At 46.9% G+C, this 24,016-nt stretch overlaps 1 protein-coding gene across 5 annotated transcripts in view; it reads left to right on the top strand.

Moving 5' to 3' along the window:
• The window catches only part of RAB27B (RAB27B, member RAS oncogene family), a 195,589-nt gene that overhangs the window by 145,144 nt on the left and 26,429 nt on the right, over positions 1-24,016 (top strand). The window contains exon 1 of one of the 5 annotated variants that reach the window (XM_060236160.1): positions 13,379-13,449. The exons of the other annotated variants lie outside the window; for them this stretch is intronic. The gene's annotated coding sequence lies outside the window, so the exon portion shown is untranslated. Of the gene's footprint in view, positions 1-13,378; positions 13,450-24,016 lie in introns of those variants that run through there. 5 annotated transcript variants of the gene reach the window in all.

Raw genomic sequence — 24,016 nt, 5'->3', positions numbered from 1 at the left:
GAACGCAGTCCCGGCTGGCTTGGTGTCAGAGGGTGTGACCTAATATGCAAATGAGCTCTTGTTGGGCTTTTTCTACCAAAAAGGCCTGTATGAAACCATGATGTCAGGTAGTACGGCCTAATACGCAAATGAGTTCCTGCTGGGCTTTTTCTCCAAGAAAAGCCCTGATTAAATGTATAGGTGCCACCATGAAGGGCTTTGGAGAACCAGCTTCTGTTTTTGTAAGTCAAATTTCTTTCTCTTGTTATCATTGGCATCAGATCATCTTTGTAATTTGTTTGAGCAGTATTTTCCCCATAATCGGGAAATATGGAGAATTGGGGGATACTGTGAGAAGACTTCTGTGCTTCCAAGGCAAAAAAGTTCTGTGTGAAACAATGGTGACAACAGGGGATGTGGCCTGATATGCAAATGAGTTTCTGCTAGGCTTTTTTCTTCAAAAATAGTCCTGTGTGAAACAATGGTGGCATCAGGGGGCGTGGCCTAATATGCAAACGAGTTTCTGCTGGGCTTTTCCAGCATGAACTTACACACACACAAATACAGACCCCTTCCTTATCCTTACCTCAAGGAGGGGGGACGCCAACCCTGCTTTGTGTCTCCATCTCTCCTTCGGATTTGTCCCGTGAGTTCTTCATAGCGCTAGTCACCTCTTGGCAGTGATGGAGATGCTGGCTTCAGAATTTGTTTCTGTTACAGAAAAGCAATGCTCATGTTTTTCACAGCTAAAGATTCTTATAAAGGCAGGCGGAGGAAGTGACTTCTGAAAAATGTGAAGCTGATCCAGTACTGAATTTCTTTCAAGGTAGTGCTTCGGCATGTAATATCATCTGCTGTTAGCAATAGCCGTAGAGACGGTGTTCTTTCCAGAATGTGCGGGGTTGCGCAAATGGACAAAATAGTTTTCGTGTTCAAATATCGGAAAGCATCAGGACAGATTCCTTTTTGACATGCCTTGTGTTATCTTCCATCCTGTATGGCTGGTTCCACGCTAGTTGTTTAGTCTGGAGTTGCCACACTTTGTTCACAATTTCTTTTAATGGAACAGTCCAGAAGTTCCCATTGTCAATCTGTTGAATTGTAGTATTCTCTGTCACTCCCCACTCCCATCTGATTTATGGCAGTTTTTGGACAGAAACATGGTTGCAACAGCCAGTTCTCTGACATGTACTTTTCAGTGTGCTGCTGATAATTCCCAAAACTATTGTCCTTTTATGCTGGAAGGAGGAAAAAAAATCTAATTGTTCATTTCCCTTTTCGTTGCCCATTCATTGGCTGTTTCCCTTATGGCAATTGTGAATAAGTCTTTCTTTCTCTCTTTCTATTTCTTTTGAATAATATAATGGAATACTGTTTGTAATGCAATCCAATATATAGAAATAGATTTTTTTTTCTGACACCACACGTTCAAGGAACAATATATAGGTATAGTATATAGAACAATATATAGTGGTTGTAATGTAACAAAACTTGAAATATACCCCCCCCCCCAAACTGAAAGAAAAAAATGCTGTTTATTACCCTCACACTTGTAGGACATTGTAAAGGAATCTCAGTTAACTTCCCACAATTAGAAAATATTCTCTTACAGCCGTTATCTTCTATTTTGACATATTTATTGCTTTAACAGTTGTTCCCCCTTCATTGGATCCATACAGCTATGACCCTGTACACTTGGTTTGTTGTACCTCTTTTGTCTCAAATATCTACATCATGTTATAGTCTAATTCACTTTTCAACCCTGTTTATAAGTTTGAATGGGTTTCTTCCATTTTATTTAATCTAAAGAAGTGTGCTTGCACCCGAAAGCTGATACCTTGAATAAAACTTTGTTGGTCTTAAAGATGCCACTGGGCTCTAACTTTATTCTGTAGTTAAGTATTGGTGCTTGGGAGGTGGGCACTTAGTAACGGCTGATCTTAAAGTTCTAAAATGATGCTTCAGTTCTGCTTGCCCCCTTAATGTGGAAGATGGATGCTTCAGCAGTGCAAATAGGTTGTTGCAGGGAAACGTCCTTACAATAAGAGAGCAGCTAGTTACGGCACCTTCATCTATCGTATCTATAAACCAGGGCTTTTTTAAAGCAGAAATGCACAGAAATGTAGGTCTGTCTGGCTTTGCATCAGGGGCTGTGGCCTAATATGCAAATGAGTTCCTGCTAGGCTTTTTCTACAAAAAAGCCCTGTGTGAAACGGTGGTGATGTCATGGGGTGTGGCCTAATATGTAAATGAGTCCATGCTGGGGGTTTTCTACAAAAAAAGGCCCTGACATATATAATCTCGAACAAATATTTTACGGAACTCAGTATGTGAAATGGCATCACTGGGCATCTGTTTGTAATTTTTCATATTAAAAGAATTAATAGATATTAAAAACCAGAGGCACAGTCACAATCCTGATCACTCCTTCCTGGGTAGAGGGAAGGCTCTGACCCCATGTATAAAAAAAACGACAGGAAGTGGGGGGAAGCGAATGGTACACTGGGGTTAGAGGGAGAAAGCACGACAGGAAGAGAAGTTGCAGGGCAGGAGAGCCCTCCCTCTTCTTCACCATCTGAGACCTCATGCTCCAGCGGTCCCCTAACTTAGGGGTCTCCAACCCCCGGTTCGTGGACCACTACCGGCCCGTGGCCTGTTAGCGACCAGGCCGTGAGTTGTATAATTATTTCATTATACATTACAATGTAGTAGTAATAAGAATAAAAATAAGAATACATTGGATTTATATCCCGTCCTCCACTCCAAATCTCAGAGTGGCTCACAAACTCCTTTATCTCCCTCCGCACCACAACAGACACCCTGTGAGGTGGATGGGGCTGAAAGAGCTCTCCCAGAAGCTGCCCTTTCAAGGACAACTCTGTGAGAGTTATGGCTGACCCAAGGCCATTCCAGCAGGTGCAAGTGAAGGAATGGGGAATCAAACCCAGTTCCCCCAGATAAGAGTCCGCACGTTTAACCACCACACCAAAATAAAATGCACAATTGTATCAACCCAAAACCATTGCCCCTCCCCCCCGGTCTGTGGTAAAATTGTCTTTCACAGAACCGGTCCCTCGTGCCAAAAAGGTTGGGGACCACTGCCCTAACTACTGATCTTGAATCTCACCTGAGGTGTAGGGAAAAAGTGGAGGAAATTTTCTTCATCAACCCTCCTTTCCTTTCCTGTTTTCTATCTCTGCTTCCATTAGGTCTTTTTAGTACTCTTTACTAGGCCTGCCAACATCCTGAAAGGGGGGGAGGGATGTCCTATCCATTGAAGAGAGGCTTGTTATTCACCAAATGATGCTGTTTATCTCTGTGCTATGGAAAGCTTTGGTGGCCCATTGTAGGGCTGCTGACTCCCACTTGGGAACTACCCAGAGATTTGGAGGGTAGAGCCAGGGGAGGACATGGTTTGGGATGGGGATGCACCTCAGTGGGGCGTATCGCCATAGAGCCCATCTTCCCAAGCAGCCCTCTTTCTCCAAGGGAACCGATCTCTATTGTCTGGAGATCAGATGCCATCCCAGGAGATCTCCAGCCCACAGTGGGAGGTTGGCAACCCTACCCAAGCCTCCCAAAAGCTGCCCTAGTTGCCTGCCACTGGGAGGAGATTTAAAAAAAAAATTGGAAGTGTCTGCATCCTTTGGAAGTGATGGAGGGTAGCTCTAGGAATTGCTAGAAAACTCTGATGATTCCTAGAGCTACCCTACTTCACCGATATGGGGAGGGGGGCGGTTGACATCATTTGCATCACATGTCCTCACCTCCAGCCCTCCCACTGCTAGCCAGGCAGGACCTGGCAATACAGCAAATGATACCAGTTCAAGTTCGCATTTCAACCAATGGATACGCCAGTATATCTGCTGTAGGTGTTTAAGTCAGTCCAAACAACCGATTCTGGACAGGAGTGGGCTGGCTAACTTCAATAAAGCCATATTTCGCTGAAGGCTTGAGCACCGAACCGAATCTCTCATGTGCATTCTGTTATGCTATTCTTCATCTGGTCACCCTTCGTGCTTGCCCTGTAGCCACTATCCGTTGGTTGAAGTATGGACTTGAACTGGTTTTAATGTGAAACACAGTAGTAGTTTGGTGCTTTGTGGGGGGGAACAACAGTGGGAGGGGGCTACTAGTGTCCAGACCCCACTGAAGGACCTCCTGATGGCACTTGGGTTTTTTGGCCACTTTGTGACACGGACTGGATGGGCCACTGGCTTGATCCAACATGGCTTCTCTTATGTTCTTATACTGCAGTGAAACGCTGAGACAGTATTGTCATTTCCTCTGTGGTAATCGGCATGTATGATTGTTGATACATCACTGAGTTTCTGCTACTTCTCTTGGCTATCTGTTATTGAGCGGAGACATTTCTTTATGTATAAATTTGATGGTATATTTTGTATTATTATTACACAGTTCTGTTTGCTGTATTGCTTGGTTGTACTTTGAATCTCACTTCCTTGGCTGTCCAGCCAGACAAGACCTGCCAACCCAGGCCTACCCCATTTCTGCACATTAAACCTCTTTTGAAGGGGCAGGGTTTTTTGTTTTGTTTTTTAAATTAGGTTGGCAGTATCTCATATGAACATATGAAGCTGCCTTATACTGAATCAGACCCTCTTGGGTCTATCAAAGTCAGTATTGTCTACTCAGACTGGCAGCAGCTCTCCAGGGTCTCAAGCTGAGGTTTTTCACGCCTATCTGCCTGGACCCTTTTTAGTTGGAGATGCCGGGGATTGAACCTGGGACCTTCTGCTTACCAAGCAGATGCTCTACCACTGAGCCACCGTCCCTCCCATTATTTCTCTGCCCATTATTCTCATTATGAGCATTTCTCTGCTCATTATTCCAGTCTAGTGGCAGTTGTCTTTATGGCATTGCTTATTTGTGTCATAGCATAGTCAACAGGGGTCGTTTTATAGAAAAATAGGTGGTGGAGCTCATTAGCATTTGCCGCCCCCTCCCAGCCAAAAGCAACCTGATGCAAGAAAGGAGAGCCCCAGGTGAGCAAGGCCTGCTTGGGCTGGCTAGAGATCCAGCCAGCTCAAGCAGGCCTCACTCATCTGGGGCTCTCCTGGGCTGTCCCCCCCCCCCCCCAGTCAAAAAGCCAGCAAGCCACCTGCTACCCAAAATCACATAAGAAGTGGAGAAAGGGTGGTGTGGGCTTCTCCAGGGGTTAATGAGGGCTGCTGGGGGTGTGGCAAAGCCCCTGGCATCCGGCTGGCTGCCTGCTCTCCTAATCCAGGGATTGCTATGCAGCTGCACCTACTATTCAATGGACAAGGGAGGTGGGGAGGAAGAGGGGGGAACATTCAGAAAGGTTCAGGAGCTGCACTCCTGTGAGCTACTTCTGAATTCAAGGCCTGACAGTCAGAGATGTGCATTCAAATACCTGTTGGAATGTGTATTGTGCTGAAGAGAAAGCAGTATGCACAGACACTCAAGAAGTGCATTAACACCCCCAGTTTATTCAAAATGTGTATTAACACCGCCCACTTCCTGATTCAGCAAATGATACGCGTGTGGAAGCCTGCTCAGATGCAAATATCTCCTTAGCTAGACTGGGAAGGATAAAAGAGATATAGATATATATTTAAAACAGCTAAATATATTTACAAAGCCAGTTCTTCAGAACATGTTATCACCTTCTAGCATGACAAGGCACAGAGCCAGAAACAGGGCTGACCAATAGGAGCAGGGCTGGTTCTTGCCAACTTCAAGTTGGAAAATTCTTGAATTGGAGGTGGGGGGTGTGGAGCCTGGGAAGGAGGGGATTTGGGGAGTGCTCAGCAGGTTGTTGCACTGTTGAATCCGCCTTGTAAAGTCACCGTTTCCTGCAGGAGAGCTAATCTCTGTCGCCCGGAGATCAGTTGCAATTCCAGGAGATCTCCTGGCCCTGCCTGGAGTCTGGCATCCCTACATGGTTCTTAATGGGTGGAATCACCCAGGGTTAGCCCTCAAATGAGTCATTGCTTTCAGTCATTGCTATGGGGGTAAAGTAAAGCAGTACACTTGGGGACCACGTTCTAGTGGAGACAGAGTTGGCCATCACTCTCGCAGTGGGTTGCACAACAGGGACCTCAGGGCTCTCCAGATTTGCTGGGGCTTCTTTAAGCCAAAACCAGAAGACAGGTTTGTACAGTGGGAGAAGAAAAGCCCGTTTCAGATGACCTAAATGTCTAGAGCGAATGTGTGTGGCGAGTATAGGCGGAGTTGGGCATGGAGCGTCAGTAGAATAACTAAACTAGGATATGTAGTCTCATTACTGCATTCGTACATAACACAAAGCCATAGTTAAGACTAGTTGTGGTTAATAAATCAGCTTCGTATCCCGGCTTCAGAAGTGCCTAAACTAACCCTCATTAATGTGAAGTTGTAAATTTGAATGATAGATTAAATGTAGTTGCTGTGATCAAATCATGGTTTCAAGTTTTGGCTGAACTGAGCCCATGTATTTAGGGTGTCTGTAAAGGGCAACCGTCGTTCATCTTTGTGATTTCTGTGCAGGGACATATGGATCCTGTGTGTCTCCCCCGCCCCGGTTCAATGACTCTGAAGAATATCTGAAAAAGAAAGGAGGGCATATCATACAGACTTAGTTCTGAAACATTTATGTGAAGCTTTGTCTCAGCCATAGATCATCTACCCCTGTGTGCTCCACAGTGTGCTTCCCCATCCTATGATGGAAGCATTGCTGAAAATCTGTAAGTCATGTGAACATGTGTGCCTGCACAGAAGACCACTCAATGAGCAGCGGTTACAGGTAAGTGCCACCTGTTTTCATCTTTGTGGCTTCTGTGCAGTCCCAAGGGCGCTGCCATTTTCATCCTCTCTGATCCCCCTTTCAAGTCAATACCAGTAGGGTGGACAACTCTACTCAATGATTGAGAAAGTTGGAATAGGAGAGCAAGAATAGCAGCATGGGTGGGTGGGTGGGTGTCTGTCCATTCCTTCCCCTTGTCTGTCAAACTCAGTGGGCCTCTAGCTAATCACGTATATAAGAGATCTCTTCCTAGTTCACAGTATGGTGTTGCAGTGATTAAGAAATGGAACCAAGGACAGTGGTTTCAATTAAGGCTACACATTACAAAGCCCTTGTGTTTGCTGGGGAACAGCAGAAAGCGTTTGCTGTTGGAGTTCTGTGCCTTCCCAAAAGACATCAGCTTTTCCCTGTTTGCATCTATTGAAGTTTGCAACTATTGTACTTTGAAAGTTATTTCATTCCTGATTCAGAACTCAGTCATTCTTGCTACGGAATATTTTTACCCAAATGTAATCAGTTATTCATGTAGCTTATTACAGGGAGAAGTGGCTATAGCTTCCCCATATATGAGGGACAGCTTAAGAGTGCCAAAATAAAGGGGGTGGGGCAGGAAGGCTTCAGCCGCTTCTCCCTCTGTGCCAGCACCCAAACTCTAGGAGGCACAAAACTCCCCTCGCAGAGACCCTTCTGTTGTTCCCTAGCAATCACAAAGGCTTTGTAATGTGTAGATCAGGGGTGTCAAACATGCAGCCCAGAGGCGGAATCAGGCCCTAAGAGGGCTCCTATCAGGCCCTTGAGCGAGTTTGCTTCCTTCTCGCTCTCTTTTGCTTCCTTCTGCTTCACAGCTTGCTTTGCCAGGCTTACACAGCAGAGCTACTGAGCCAAGTCTCTCTTCCTTCTCTTGGCTGAGGCTCCTCCCCCTCCTGGGTCCCTGGGGAAGGCAAGAAGGAGCCAGAGCTTCGTTTGCCCAGTTCCCTGGATCACACAGGAAAGATACAAAGGAAGCACCTTAAAAAAAAAAAAAAGCACCTCTGTGTCCTTTATCAAGTTTGTATCTCTGCTTCCTGGCATTACATTTTATGACTCACATGACCTGGCCCTAACTAAGCCTCATTTATGTCAGATCCACCCTCATAACAAATGAGTTTGACACCCCTGAATTGTAGATGAACCTCTACAGCGCCTTCCTCGACTCTAAAGACGTGCCAGTGACTTCTCTTCCATATAAAGGAATGGCTACAGTGAGCAGATGCGTTTCAGGAAGCGTAATACCCAGAAGTCTGAGATGAAATGTCAAGAAAGCGAAGCTAAAGTAGACTGGCTCTGTTTATTTAGGAGGGCGTGCAACTAGATCCAGGACTTTCCTCTTAGCTACACCCTTGAAGGTTTGGAATTACCTTTGCATAAGATTTTGGAAAGATGACAAGTAGGTTAGAAGATACGTTTGGAGGCGCCAGAATGTAAAAGCTTCAGGACGTGAAGCTAAGGGCAGGCCAGAGGGGATGCCAAGAGATCCATGATTGCATCTTCCTAGTCTTTTGAAAGGTTAATTGCAGCTTCTGCTACACTTCCCAGGCTGTCAACTAGCCCTGCAAGAGAGAAAGATGAGCACCTGGCTTGCAAAGCCCTAATGCAAATTGGCACATCCCATAGCAGCCATTTATCGTTTTAAAAATACTAGGAAGATGATGATATATCTTCTGGTGTGACCCATAGCTTGCATCCACAGTCCACTGGATATCGTACTACAGATTTGCTATAGCAGGGGTGTCCCAACTGCGGTTCGGGAGCCACATGTGGCTCTTTCACAAATATCGTATGGTTCTCGGAGCCCCCACCACTCCATTGGCCGGCTTGGGGAAGGCATCTCTCTCTTTAAATCACTTCTCCAAGCTAGACCAGCCAGCAGCTTGGAGAATGCAAGTTGCTTTCTTTCCACCTCTCCCTCCCTCCCTCCTCCCTTCCTTCCCTCCTGTCTTGCGGCTCTCGAACATCTGACATTCATGTCTTACGGCTCTCAAGCATCTGGCATTTATTCTATGTGGCTCTTGCATTAAGCAAGCTTGGCCACCCCTGTGCTATAGCAATCATCTGCAACTGCACTGCTGTGTCTATGCAAGGAACTCCATTCACGAACGACTGCTGTTGTGGGGTTTTAATGCAGTGTCCAATGATGTGTGGGCACAGCTACCATCTCCCAGTGCTACTTTGAGAAATGCAAACAAACAAAAAATGGCAGCCAAGCCAATGGAGTGATGTCAGTGGTGTAATATCACTGGGGTGGGTGGGTACGCACACATGGTGTGGGGGGGGACGCTGTTGGCAGGGCTTTTTTTGTAGCAGGAACTCCTTTGCGTATGAGGCCACACACCCCTGCTGTAGCCAATCCTCCAAGAGCTTACAGGGCTCTCTTCTTGCAGGGCCTACTGGAAGCTCCTGGAGGATTAGCTACATCACAGGTGTGCAGCCTAATATGCAAAGGAGTTCCTGCTATAAAAAAGAGAGAAAGAGGTACTTTTCTCCCTTTCTCACAATACAAGAACTCGTGGACATTCGATGAAATTGCTGAGCAGACAGGTTAAAACAGATAAAAGGAAGTACTTCTTCACCCAAAGGGTGATTAACATGTGGAATTCACTGCCTCCCAGGATTATTGGAGAGGTGTGGGGTGGCTGGCCTTCCTCCTGCATTTCTAGTTTTGGGGTCCTGTGTCCCTCTCCCTCCCGCACCTCCCGGGACTCCCAGAAAACTGGTTATCAGTGGGGGGGGGGGGCGTCAGAAGTTAACCTTGCCTAGGATGCCAGATAGTCTAGTTAACCTTGCCTAGGATGCCAGATAGGTGACATGATAGAGGTTTACAAGATAATGCATGGGATGGAGAAAGTAGAGAAAGAGGTACTTTTCTCCCTTTCTCACAATACAAGAACTTGTGGACATTCGATGAAACTGCTGAGCAGACAGGTTAAAACGGATAAAAGGAAGTACTTCTTCACCCAAAGGGTGATTAACATGTGGAATTCACTGCCACAGGAGGTGGTGGCAGCCACAAGCATGGCCACCTTCAAGAGGGGTTTAGATACAAATATGGAGCAGAGGTCTATCAGTGGCTATTAGCCACTGTGTGTGTGTGTGTATATATAAATTTTTTTTGACCACTGTGTGACACAGAGTGTTGGACTGGATGGGCCATTGGCCTGATCCAACATGGCTTCTCTTATGTTCTTAAAAAGCCCTGGCCATTGGTGACAGCGTGATGGTGGAAACTAGGAAGTGGTGTCTGATCTCTCAGGATTGGCTGGAGCTATATGGTCTTGCCATTGAGTTCCTAGCAATTTTTAGAAAAGCCTTGACATCACTTCCGGAAGTGATATCCTACTGTCATTGATGCCCCCCTTCCCCAGATCTCTGCATACCCACCCACCCCAGTCTCCAAGCCTGCCAACATATTGTTCCTTGTAGTTATTTCATTCCTAATTCAGAACTCTTATCATTCTTGCTATAGAATGTTTTTACCTAAACCTAGTAAGTTATTCACTTAACTTTGACGCTATACTTCCGGTGTGACCCAACCAAAGCGAAGCACTTTTCAGCTTCATTGCTCGTAATGAGGGGTTGAAATTTGTGCCTGTGTTTCTTCCACTGAAAACAGTGGGGCTTTAAAAAACTGCTTCACTGTGACTGAGTGATGCGCCGGCGTTTGTAGAAAGTCAGATGTTCAAAGTGGGTGTAGCCGAAACTTTGCACACTGCTGTGTTTCTATATCAGTCCTAACATTAAGAAAGTTTCAAAAGTGATAAGGAATAGTTCTTGTGATGGGCAGAGTTTTACCCCTGCCTATAACAACAGAAAAAGCGATAATTCCACCTCCTGTAAAAATTCTTCAGGGCGTAATCAGCAGGTATTTAAAGCCTGGATACGCACCCTCCCTTAGTGTACCTAGAAACTCTGCAGGCGATGACAGTAAAACCTGGGCTATATATGCAGAAGAATAGGACGGCAGAATGGGCTGAGCCACTTCGGACTGCAGGGGGAGTGTCAGACAACTCCCTGCTAACACGCACACATACAGATGGGTCATGGGCCAGAAAGATTCTAGCCTTGCCCTTCACATGCTGTGCCCCTTCTCCTACTTAAAGGGATTTCCTAATAAAGAGGAAGTGGGAACAAGTTGGGGGACTTTGCCTCACTTGCGGTCCAAAGTGGTGCAGTCTGTCTTGCCTCCTCATTCTGCCTATGGCATACCGTATCCTTGCTGCAACTTGCAGCTGATATTAATACCATCCCCGCTGAATGGTAGGAATATGTATGAAGAAGAATCTGTAAAGATAAGCTCTGCCTTCCTTTTCCAGATGGTTCTACTGCAGAACTACTTCGCTCGGCCTGCAGAAGATCCCAGATTCATCCCCAGCATTGATGTAAAAGACCTCTGCCTGAGACCTTGGGGTTGGGGGAGGGCTGCTACCAGTCAGAGTGGACAGTACCGGCTTTGGTAAATCATTTCTGACACGGCGTAAAGCAGCTTTTCATTCTCAAGTACCCGTTAGATCAGGGGGGGCCAAACTGTGGCTCTTTCATACATACTGTGTGGCTCTTGAAGCCCCCACTGCCCCAGTGACCATCTTGGGGAAGGCATTTGTCTCTTTAAATCATTTCTCCACGCAAAGCCAGATTACGGCTTGGAGAATGCATTTCAAATTGCTTTCCCTCCCTCCCTTCGCCCGCCTTCCTTCCTTCCTTCCTTCCTTCCTTCCTTCCTTCCTTCCTTCCTTCCTTCCTTCCTTCCTTCCTTCCTTCCTTCCTTCCTTCCTTCCTTCCTTCCTTCCTTCCTTCCTTCCTTCCTTCCTTCCTTCCTTCCCCTCCCCTCCCCTCCCCTCCCCTCCCCTCCCTCCCTCCCTCCTGTTTGTGACCCTCAAACATCTGATGTTCATGTCTTGCAGCTCTCAAACATCTGACCTTTATTCTCTGTGGCTCTTACATTAAGCATTTGACCACCCCTGCATTAGATAAAGGTGGAAACCAGCTTACTAGTTTCGGACGACAGCTTGTGGTGTCTTCTCCAAATAGAGGGAAGCAGTGCTGTTCCCCTGTGCAGTTTCTAAGGGGATGGGGTAGTGCGATCTCACCAAGGTGAAAGGCTAGAAGTTCCCCAACGCACTGTTCTTTTCCTCTCTTTCAAAGATTTTTTCCCCCCCATCCCACAGTGGCATAGCAGTTCAGCAGAGGAAGGAAGGCAGAGAGACCGACCTGCAAAGCGAGGGCCGTTACTATATAGGATTTCTGGGCGCCCACATGAGCTTTCGGTCTGAGCCAAATGGAGATAGGAAAATTGACAACATCCTGGTAGTGTTTTTGCTGGCAACTGTTTGGGCATGTTTATAACTTCTCTGTGGCTCTCCGGAGGAGTCAGAAATGAGAACTGTGTGCCAAAACTCTTAACTCAGGCCTGTCAATCACTAGTGATTATACACAATAACATGAGTGATCTGTAGATGTTTGCAGGATCACAGGCTTCACTGTGAACTGGTAACAAAACTGTGATAACTTGGTAATGGCATTTTTGATGCTTGCAGCCAATACAGGAGGCTACTCCCAAAGAAAAAGGTTCCATTCGCACAACCGCTCTCTGCTTCTCAGCTTTCTTCCATCTACTTGTGATTCAGCTCATGCCCACATTCATTATTCGGTGACATTCCAGAAAGCCTTTGACTTGCAGTCTGGACACCTGTTGAGTGGGTCACAAGACCCTCTTGCCTAGGGTTGCCAACTTTCAGGTGGCACCTGGAGATATCTCACCATTACAGGTGATCTCCAGGCTTTTCCCAACCCAGACCTGGCGACCCTATTTCTAACCATATGTGCAGGGCTTTTTTTGTAGCAGGAGCTCCTTTGCATATTAGGCCACGCCCCCTGATATAGCCAATCCTCCAAGAGTTTACAGGGCTCTTAGTACAGGGCCTACTATAAGGTCCAAGAGGATTGGCTACATCAGGGGGTGTGTGGCCTAATATGCAAAGGAGTTCCTACCACAAAAAAAGCCCTGCATATATGAATTCAACATAAGAAGAGCCCTGCTGGATCAGACTGTGGTGTGTTTAGTTCAGCATCCTGTCTCACACAGTGGACAATCAACTCCTCTGAAGGTCCAACAGCAAAGCAGAGAGGCCAAGGCCGTCAAAGAACATAAGAAGAGCCCTGCTGGATCAAGCCAGTGGTCCATCTAGGCCAGCATCCTGTCTCACACAATGGTCAGCCGGTCTCTCTGGAGGGCTAGTGACAGGGCTTGGAGGCTGAGGCCTTTTCCTGAAGTTGTTTTTTGGCTCTGGGATTCAATGGTTGTCCGCCTCTGGGGTTCCCCTCAGGCACCATGGCTAGTAGCCACTATGCTCCATAAATCTGTCTCATGGGGAAACAAACAAACAAACAAAAACAGAGAGCGATTACAGGATGTTTTCTTTCGTAAGCAAAATTATTTTTATGATAATTGCTCTAAAAGAGCCGTAGGTTTTTTTTTTTTTTAAGTGCTTGGTGAAGAAGTAAAAGGAATACTCTCGAAGAAAGCACAGTGCTTTAAGGGGTGGAGCAGAGCGATAACTGAGCCTGAGGTAAGGCCCAGCTGAGTCACAAAGGAGAAGTTCGTCCTGGCGGCAAAGAACTCGCCTTTCCACTCTGTCCACTGCCTGTTTCCTGAGCTGTCTGTTGACAAGGTAGGCTGGGTCAGCTGGGCACAAGGATTTGGGAGTCCAGATCTCCTCTCACGGATGCTTGTGTAAATAGGGACTAACGGCACGGAGGGCTGTACCCTGTTGTGAGAGGGAGAACGATAAGCTCTGGAGAACAAGGCGGTGAGAAAGTATGTGCATTGGGTGAGGGGGGGGGGGAAGAATATTGCTTCAGGAAGTTAACGTAGGAGAGATAAGCACTTTAGTAAGGGCTAGAGAAAAGTTTAAGGGAACTGAAGTGTTTTGTTCTGCTGCAGATCTCTCTTGAGTGTGAATTGTAAGCTGTAGTGACAGGACATCATTGTCTGTCTTCTAGGGTTTAGAAACTTTTCTAAGAATCTAGAATTCCCCCCCCCCCCCCGCTCCCTTGCGTAAAATTCACAGAGTGCTATCATATTTTTTTTTTAAGTAAAACTGCTAACCCTTTTTCCTGGGAATACAATTAGGAGAATGTAGGCATTAGTGTCCATCAAAAAGAGCAGTTTATCAGCAGCTGCATTTGGGGCTGGATCGATAGCAGCTAAATTTCATAATTGTCTAGCCACGAAAAGGGTTGCCTGCTACAACTTCAGCCAGGTGAGCGTAGAGACAGCATGCAAACTCGTTTAAGTAGTTTGATTTCTTCTTTATTGGCCATCAGCTACAGGGATGAAATGGATGTTGCCAGCAGCTTGGGTGGGGTGGGGGGGGGGAGTGGGGAATGTACTGTCCCTTTAAAAGAATCTTAACAGTATGTTATTTATCTGGGGTTGCCAGTTGCTGGTTGGGAAATTCCTGGAGATTTGGGGGTGAAGTTTGGAAGAGGAAGGAGCTCAGCAGGGCTTTTCTGCCTTAGAGCAGGGATGGCCAAACTTGCTTAACGTAAGCGCCACATAGACCAAACGTCAGATGTTTGAGAGCTGCAAGACATGAATGTCAGATGTTAGGAAGGAGGGAGAGGAAAGCAACTTTAACTTTAAACGCATTCTCCAAGCTGCTGGCTGGCTTGGCTTGGAGAAGTGATTTAAAGAGAGACATGCTTTCTCCAAGCCAGCTAACTGGGCAGTGAGGGTTTTGAGAGCCAGTCTGGAACCATCCCACCCTCCTTGGGAAACTAATCTCTGTTGTCTGGAGATCAGTTCTCATTCCAGGAGGTTGCCAGGCCCCACCTGAAGGTTGGCAACCCCACCAGGTAATATCCTTCAAACCACGAGAAAACATCTATTGCCTATTTTCACGTTAAGCATAAGGAGCTGCATTTTTCTCTAGGGTGTTGGCAACCTTAGGCGAGATGTTGGTTAGCTGGGGGAACTGACATCCGGTGGGTTTCTCGGAGGTGAGGTGGAAACTGCTGCAGCACAAGCTATTGAGAAACCTTTCCCCAAAGCCAGCCCTTTCAATATCAGGCAGGAAAGCTGCTCTGCAAAGAGTTTCTCTGCCTTTTGTCATTGTTTTTTTAAAAAAAGGACTCATGGCATATTCCGTTTCTTTCTATCGTCATCTTGCTTGAGCAAGAACATCACCACACATATTCAGGTGAAAAAATGAAGGTGAAAAACTATGCTCTGATTGACGAAGGCCTTTTTGAGAGCTGGTTTTGGCGCAGTGGTTAAGTGCGCAGACTCTTATCTGGGAGAACCGGGTTTGATTCCCCACTCCTCCACTTGCAGCTGCTGGAACGGCCTTGGGTCAGCCATAGCTCTCGCAGGAGTTGTCCTTGAAAGGGCAGCTTCTCGGAGAGCCCTCTCGGCCCCACCTACCTCACAGAGTGTCTGTTTTGGGGGAGGAAGGTAAAGGAGAGATTGTAAGCCACTCTGAGGCTCAGAGTGGAGGGCGGGGTATAAATCCAATATTTTCTTCTTCTTCTTTAATTCTTGCGTGATGGGTGAAAATTAGAGAGATGCAGGCCCGTAGCCAGAAAATTCTAGTTGGGAAATTTTTGAGGGTGGAGGGGCCCCCCCTCTGGCGGCCCCTGCTCTCTTCGCTGCTCTGACGGCCCCGCCCCCCTCCATGCAGCACCTCCCACCCACTCTGGGGCTCTTTCAAGGCACCCCCTGCCCCCACTGATCACCTGGGGTGGCCAGCACTAAAATGGCTGAGCGTGCCGGAAAACCGGCTAAGAAAGCACCAGCCTCGGCACGGCTTTTCCCAGTGATCGGCAAGGGGCGCCTTAAAAGAGTCCCAGGAGCCTGCTCTTTACTGTTTCGCTGGGTTGGTGGGGGGGGGAGGGGGAGGTGCTGCATAGAGGGGGGTGGGGCCACCAGAGCAGCGGGGAGATTGGAGTCGTCAGAAAAGTGGTGACAGAGAGAGTGGGGGCCGGGGAAAGGAGGGGCCATAAATATCCAAGGTTGGGGTTGGATAGGGGAGCTGTCCCCCCCCCCCCCCATGGCTATGGGTCTGTAGAGATGCCCTTCCCCAGCATTGAGTTGCTGAGCTAGGGAGACTTGAACTTATCGACCAGAGTGTTTCCCTGTTATAGGCACAGAGTGTCCATCAGTAAAAGGGTAGCCAGGCCTATTTGACACAGGTGAAATCACAGCATCCATCTTTCCACTTCTCTACATCTTTCCTGTTTGGAGAATGCCCAGGAAACTCTGCTCAATACACTGAAAAGTCTTCAAATAGGCCAAGTAAAACCAGATTTTTTTTTTTTTTTTAAAGTGTAAGTAACAATTATCACTATTTGCTTGCAATTATGGAAGAGATCAGGCTTTCTATTCCTCCTGCTAGATAGCAGGTTGATTTCTCAGCATGGGTTCTGCAAGGGAAGATCTTGCCTCACTAACCTGTTACATTTCTTTGAGGGGGTGAACAAACATGTGGACAAAGGAGACCCGATAGATGTTGTTTACCTTGACTTCCAGAAAGCTTTTGATAAAGTTCCTCATCAAAGGCTCCTTAGAAAGCTTGAGAGTCATGGAGTAAAAGGACAGGTCCTCTTGTGGATCAAAAACTGGCTGAGTAATAGGAAGCAGAGAGTGAGTATAAATGGGCAGTCTTCGCAGTGGAGGACGGTAAGCGGTGGGGTGCCGCAGGGCTCGGTACTGGGTCCCATCCTCTTTAACTTGTTCATAAATGATTTAGAGTTGGGAGTGAGCAGTGAAGTGGCCAAATTTGCGGATGACACTAAATTGTTCAGGGTGGTGAGAACCAGAGAGGATTGTGAGGAACTCCAAAGGGACCTGTTGAGGCTGGGTGAGTGGGCGTCAACGTGGCAGATGCGGTTCAATGTGACCAAGTGCAAAGTAATGCACATTGGGGCCAAGAATCCCAGCTACAAATACAAGTTGATGGGGTGTGAACTGGCAGAGACAGACCAAGAGAGAGATCTTGGGGTCATGGTAGATAATTCACTGAAAATGTCAAGACAGTGTGCATTTGCAATAAAAAAGGCCAACGCCATGCTGGGAATTATTAGGAAGGGAATTGAAAACAAATCAGCCAGTATCATAATGCCTCTGTATAAATCGATGGTGCGGTCTCATTTGGAGTACTGTGTGCAGTTCTGGTCGCCGCACCTCAAAAAGGATATTATAGCATTGGAGAAAGTTCAGAAAAGGGCAACTAAAATGATTAAAGGGCTGGAACACCTTCCCTATGAAGAAAGGTTGAAACGCTTAGGGCTCTTTAGCTTGGAGAAACGTCGACTGAGGGGTGACATGATAGAAGTTTACAAGATAATGCATGGGATGGAGAAAGTAGAGAAAGAAGTACTTTTCTCCCTTTCTCACAATACAAGAACTCGTGGGCATTCGATGAAATTGCTGAGCAGACAGGTTAAAACGGATAAAAGGAAGTACTTCTTCACCCAAAGGGTGATTAACATGTGGAATTCACTGCCACAGGAGGTGGTGGCGTCCACAAGCATAGCCACCTTCAAGAAGGGGTTAGATAAAAATATGGAGCAGAGGTCCATCAGTGGCTATTAGCCACAGTGTGTGTGTGTGTGTGTGTGTGTGTGTGTGTGTATATATATATATATATATATATATATATATATATATATATATATATATATATATTTGGCCGCTGTGTGACACAGAATGTTGGACTGGATGGGCCATTGGCCTGATCTAACATGGCTTCTCTTATGTTCTTATGTTCTTAGTTTTCCAAAAGACAATCCCCACAAATGTTCTCGGTAATGTGAAAAACAAATGCAAAGTTCGGCATCCCCAGAACCCTTCTCCCTGAGCTGGCCTATACAAAGCTGAAAAGGAAGAGAAAGAAGGAAGGTGTGCCCTGAAGTTGGTCCATCTCTCTGACAAGAAACTTCCTCTCCCCCCCCCCACCCCCGCACAGTTTCTTGTTTCTTTCCAACACATCTCAGGAAGCGACTCTTGCGTATTTCTCCCCAGTGAGATTCTGAAACACGCAACAGGTTGCAGAAGTGGCTGGTGTCGTTGTGGGATTGTAGGCATTTCTTCTGTCAGGGGTTGACTGCTTTTTCTCCTTTATGGGATAGAATGATATCACTCTTTTCACCACAAGCTGTCGTTAGCCTAAGAACATAAGAGAAGCCATGTTGAATCAGGCCAATGGCCCATATAGTCCAACACTCTGTCACACAGTGGCAAAAAAACAAAACAAAAACCAGGTGCCATCAGGAGGTCCATCAATGGACACTAGAAGCCCTCACACTGTTGCCCCCCCAAGCACCAAGAATACAGAGCATCACTGCCCCAGACAGTGTTCCAACAGTGCATTATGGCTAATAGCCATTGATGGACCTGTGCTCCATACATTTATCCAATCCCTCTTTAAGCTATCTTTGCTTGTAGCCGCCACCACTTCTTGTGGCGGCTGCAAGCATAGACAGATTCAAGAGGGGATTGGATAAACATATGGACCACAGATCCATCAGTGGCAATTAGCCATAACGCATTGTTGGAATCTCTGTCTGGGGCAAGCGATGCTCTGTATTCTTGGTGCTTGGAGCTTACCGACACTTTGATCAATCCCCATCTTTAACGGTAGCTGGATGAACAGATTTTACCAGGTGACTCGCTTGCTCCTCTCTGCAAGTGAAACTGGTGTTAAAAAAGCGCAAAAGCAAGCTGGTCTGGTTTCTCCAGCAGTTGGTGACCCTATAAACAGCGTGCGACTGATGGCTAATAGCAGAACATCACACCATAATAGTGAAATGCTGGGGGAAGCGATGACTTTCAGAGGATGCTCGCTGGATTAATTAAAAGCCTGGTGGAAGAGCTCCGTCTTCCAGGCCCTGTGAAACCTTGGTAAGTCCCGCAGGGCCCAGACCTGGACTGCTGTGATAGAGTGATTATCGACATTTTCGAGATGTTGTCTGTTTATCTCCACATCCAGGGGTCCAAATCCTCTGAAATGCCTTTAAATTATTTGGGGTGAGCAGGATCAGTTTTGTTGTAGGCTTGAGTTTCTGCCCAGCCTGGCTTCACTTGGACATACCTGCCGCCAGGGGTCACTTTGTAGAAAAAGATGCCGAAGCTCGTTAGCACAACTCGTGTGCATATGTCAGCACACCCTTGACGTTACCGGAAAGTCTACTAAATTATATCCATTCAGCATTGACCTTAAAATGCTTTTTGAATTAGAATTGTCATCATTTGAATTAGAATTGTCATTCGGGACCGCCACTCCCCATATGAACACCCCTCCCCACCCCGGGCTCTGAAGCCTGCTGCTCAACATCTTCTCATAGTCCCTGGTCCTAAGAACACCCAGCTGGCTTCAACGAGGGCCAGGGCCTTTTCGGTCCAGGCCCCTACTTGGTGGAATGAGCTCCCGCTGGAGATTTGGGCCCTGCGGGAATTACCAAGCTTTTGCAGGGCCTGTAAGACAGAGCTCTTCCGCCAGGCTTTTAATTAATCCAGCGGGAATCCTCTGAAAGTCATCACTTCCCCCAGCATTTCACCACTATGGTGTTATGTTTATGCTGTTAGCCATCAGCCGCATGCTGTTTACCGCCTATGTCTGTAAGACCTTTTACTGTGCTGCTCCTGTTTTGTAATGTCTGTTTTTATGATATTACTTTAACACTGTTTTATTGCTGTAAGCCACCCTGAGTCTGCTTGCAGGATAGGGCAGGATATAAATCTGAAAATTAAATTAAATTATAAAACCTTATTCCCATCATACTTTTAAAATTACTGTCTTCTAGGTGGCCACAGCGGCATGATGAAGATTTCCATCTGTCTGCTTTAATATGTTTTGGTTATTTTTCCGTTTTTTGTGGGGCAAAATATTAGAAAGTTTGTCAAATCTTAGAGATCTTCATCGTGGTCTCTGTGCAGTCCCACACATGGGTTTTCCACTTGGAAACGAACCCGACCTCGGAGAATTCAAAGCTAGCCTCAGGCATTTTATTTTGGCGCGCATTCCCTCTCAATCTGGGGAGCAGGCATCCACTGCACATGCCTGGAACGAGGGGGAGGCGCTCCACCCACCCAGTTTCTTCTTAACCGCCGCTCAGAATAGACCTACCTCGTTGCATCTCCTCAATTCTTCTCCACAGGCCTCTTCTTTCTTCATTTTCCTCGACTGGTATCATTACTCCTGTTTTCCTACCTTAAAAAAAAAGACTTTATCTTTACCGCTTCCCTCCCTCCCTCCCCCCGGGCATATGGAAGGGAGAGACAGCAAGACAACTTTCAAAAAATGCATTCGATGTGGGACCAAAATTCCCTCTACCAACAGACACCCTTTATGTTTATTTTGTTTGGAGGAGGCCCACAGAGTCGACACTTGTGTCCACTGCAGCCAGTTTGGAAAACAGGCCAAAAAGAACTGCGCTGCTCAACTCAAAAGTCACCTTTTGGAGTCTTCTCTGCAGCCTGTGATGCCCCACAACTTCAAGTCTCATGCTTCACCACCTTCGCTAACTGCAGAAAGGGACATGATTCGATCAGCAGCTTCCGTGGCATCGGCTCCCAGTAAGCATAAGTCCGAAAAGCATACCAGAAAATCTAACAACTCCAAGAAAACACACTGATCAGAGTCGTCTTTGAAACATTGCTCGGACTGCATCGAAATCCAAAGCAAAGACTGACCATAGGTCTTGGGATTCGAGACCCTCCGATCATACCATGGCTTCGACTTCCATACCGACCTTGACGGCTGCGGGATCATCGGCATCTACTGCACCAATCCTTCCACCAGAGCTTTCAACTCCCACCGATGTCATTACCGAAGCACCCCTGTGATCCGACATCATCCGCGTTCCATCGCGATCTCCCTCTATTCATGGATCCTTGCCCAATGAGATCCTTGCCGCTGACTCTCTCGTTCCAACATTTCAACCTCGAGCACAGAGGACTAATCTCCTTGGACTCCATTCTTTCCGAGAAGTGTCGGCGCCTCACACTTTTAAGGATTCGTCCGTCTCTCCACTCTATTGAGAGTCATCAACCCAGACTCATGATCGATCACAATATTCACTGCGCCAGTCACGGATGTACAGAGACTTTTCTACTCAAGTCTACACTGACCCACGATCTCCAAGCCGTCAAATGGATCGCTACTTCTACAGCCCATCACGGTCCAGATCACCCCCGACTCCGTGTCGGTACCGACAGCACTATAGGTTCTCCCAATCACCTTCCTATGAGTTCCACCAACCTTGGTACAGTGAGGAAATCTACCAGCTTCGGTACCGTGAAGAAATCTACCAACCTCGGTACCATGAGGAAGTCTATCACCATCAATACCATGAGGATTTATCTCCTCGTAGGCGCAGGCTCTACACCCAGGATTCGATTCGAAGGACCCTTGACTTCTGCTGCCCAGCCTGTCCTATCTAAACAACAACAACAGATAGAACAAACTGCCAATCTACCTTAACAGAGAAGGTTATACCGATTAAGCCTTTGGACAACCATCCAATCACACCTATGGATGCACCGGAAGACTCTGGCTCTGAGCACTCCGACTCATCTCAGTCTGCGGGGTCGGCACCCATGTCACCTATTTCTGACATCACTAAATGTGCAGATCTTTCACCATCTGAAGGCTCCAAGGCCTATTTAGACCTACTAACCAACATGGCTAATATTCTAAACATCAAACTCACTACTGATTTGCCTAGAGTGTCGGATGTGGTCCCTGACCTAGTTCACGCTAACTTACCTGCTGGACCCTTTCTTCCAATGCTTCCAGTTCACCTCAAAGGCCTCAGAGAGGCTTGGGATAAGTCTTCAGTTTCACCTACATCTAAGAGAGTCGAATCACTATACAAGATTCATGCTCCGGACTCTTAAGTTTCTATTCAATCATCCTGCGCCCAACTCCATGATTGTGCACTCTTCGTTGAAATCCAAACAGACACGGTTCCCCCAGAGAAGGAAAAACTGGACACGCTAGGACGAAAGAATTATTCCCTCTCTACTGCTACTTCAAAAATTCACAATTATTTGGCATATTTTTCAGCCTATACTTTTAATTTAACTTCACAGTTGACTACCTTGGTCTCTTCTCTACATGATTATGCATAGAAGCAAGCCTCGCAGCTCTTTCCGGAAATCTCCCTTGTTAGCAAACAGCAGATTAACACGGTCCATCATGCTGTTGCTTGCTCTTCTAGGACCATGGCCACATCCATCGCCCTACGTCGCCATGCTTGGCTTCGGCCCACCACACTACAACTGGACATTAAATTTAAGATTGAAGATCTTCCGTTTGATGGTCAGGGCCTCTTCAATGCAACGACTGATGACAGTAGGAAAAGGGCTAGGAGATTGGGAGTCAGTCAACAAGTTCACCAGCCCAATTGGCAGAGAGTCTGGAAACCGGCTTATTACAGACATCCCTGTTCACCGAAACAGGCTGACTACTGGAAATGCAAAGCTCCACAAACTAAGCAACCTTTCCATCAGCGGCCTCGTTCACAGCCAACAAAAAAGACGACCCCCGCTTCAAAACAGTCCCTTTGACTTCTTGTGCCATCTCCTCACCTACTACCACAACATCCATCCAGTGTCACAAGACTGCTTCCGTTTTACCCCAAATGGGAATCCATCACATCAGACTCATGGGATCTGGCGATGATCCGCAGGGGTTACACCATAGAATTTGGTTCTCCTCTGAAGTTCCATTGATTCGTATGTACCCCTCCATCTCTCCCACTTCAATTGGAGATCTGCGCCCTGCTCAGCAAGACAGCCATAGAACCAGTTCCACCACAGCTCCATCACACTGGGTTCTATTCCCAATACTTCCAGGTATCAAAGAGAGATGGAGGGCAACGTCCAATCCTGGACCTTCGCAAACTCAATCATCATGTACAGTACAAAAAATTCCGAATGATTATGCTGCAGTCTATCCTTCCCTTGATCCCAGAAAATTCTTTGATGGTGTCAATAGACTTTCAAGACGCTTACTTCCATCTTACCATCAACCATTATCACAGAAAATTCCACAGAAATTGCCGTCGGGGATCAACATTACCAATTTTGCTCCCTCCCCTTCGGCCTCTCCACTGCAACCAGAGTTTTCACAAAGTGCATGGCAGTGGTGGGGGTGACTCTTCACCAACAGAAAATATCCATATACCCATACATAGATGACTGGCTCATTGTGGCCCATTCCAGAGAGCAACTCCAACAAGACATCGCTACCACTCTGCTTCTTCTGTCCTCATTGGGCCTTCAGGTCAACTTTACGAAGTCCAGTCTGACACCAATGCAGGACATTCAATTCATAGGAGCACGCCTGTCTACGATAATCTCACAAGGCCTACCTTCCCGTAGACAGAGCCCGCTGCATCCAGTCTCTGGCTTCTACCATCATATCACGCCCTACCCAAACAGCGTTCATATTTCAGCGCATGTTGGGACTTATGGCTGCTACGACCTCTGTCCTATGTTTTGCGAGACTCCACATGAGACCTCTACAACTGGTTTGTGCGAACCTTCCACCCACATCGACAACACCAAATGACTTTACTCACCGTTCCACACCACATTCTCATATCCGTCGAGTGGTGGAAAATAGAACATCATCTTCTGATGGGAACACCGTTCATATAGACACCTCCGTCGGCCATTGTCGCAGCCGATGCTTCGAAGTGGGATGGGGGAGCCCACTTTGGATCCCTGACGGTTCAAGGGCAGTGGACAGACGAGAAGTCTCTACACATCAACTGCCTAGAACTCTTGGCGGTCCACAGAGCACTCAAGTCTTTCCTACCGTCCCTTTGCCGTTTGCATGTCCAGGTCACCTCAGACAACGTGGCCACCATTTTTATGTCAACCGACGGGGGCACGGCATTCACCCACCTTTGCAGAAGGTCCTTATCCCTCTGGCATTGGAGCATTGCTCACAACATATTTCTGACAGCTGTACACCTACCGGGAACCCAGAATGTTCAAGCAGACACTCTAAGCCGGCATATTGTAAACAATCACGAATGGGCCCTCAATTGCACCTACCTGCAAGTAGTCTTCAGGACCTTCGGACCTTCAGATATCTTTGCCTCTCCGGCTAACGCACAATGTCCGTTCTTTTACACTCGGGGCCCTCCATCCCCGCGATCCCCAGGAGATGCCTTCCTCCACTCGTGGTCAGGACCACTTCACTACTTATTCCCTCTGCTTCCACT

Source organism: Heteronotia binoei, chromosome 4, assembly GCF_032191835.1.
Source record: "Heteronotia binoei isolate CCM8104 ecotype False Entrance Well chromosome 4, APGP_CSIRO_Hbin_v1, whole genome shotgun sequence".
In the NCBI taxonomy this organism is placed as follows: Eukaryota; Metazoa; Chordata; class Lepidosauria; order Squamata; family Gekkonidae; genus Heteronotia; species Heteronotia binoei.
This window is presented reverse-complemented; position numbering and strand designations above follow the sequence as displayed.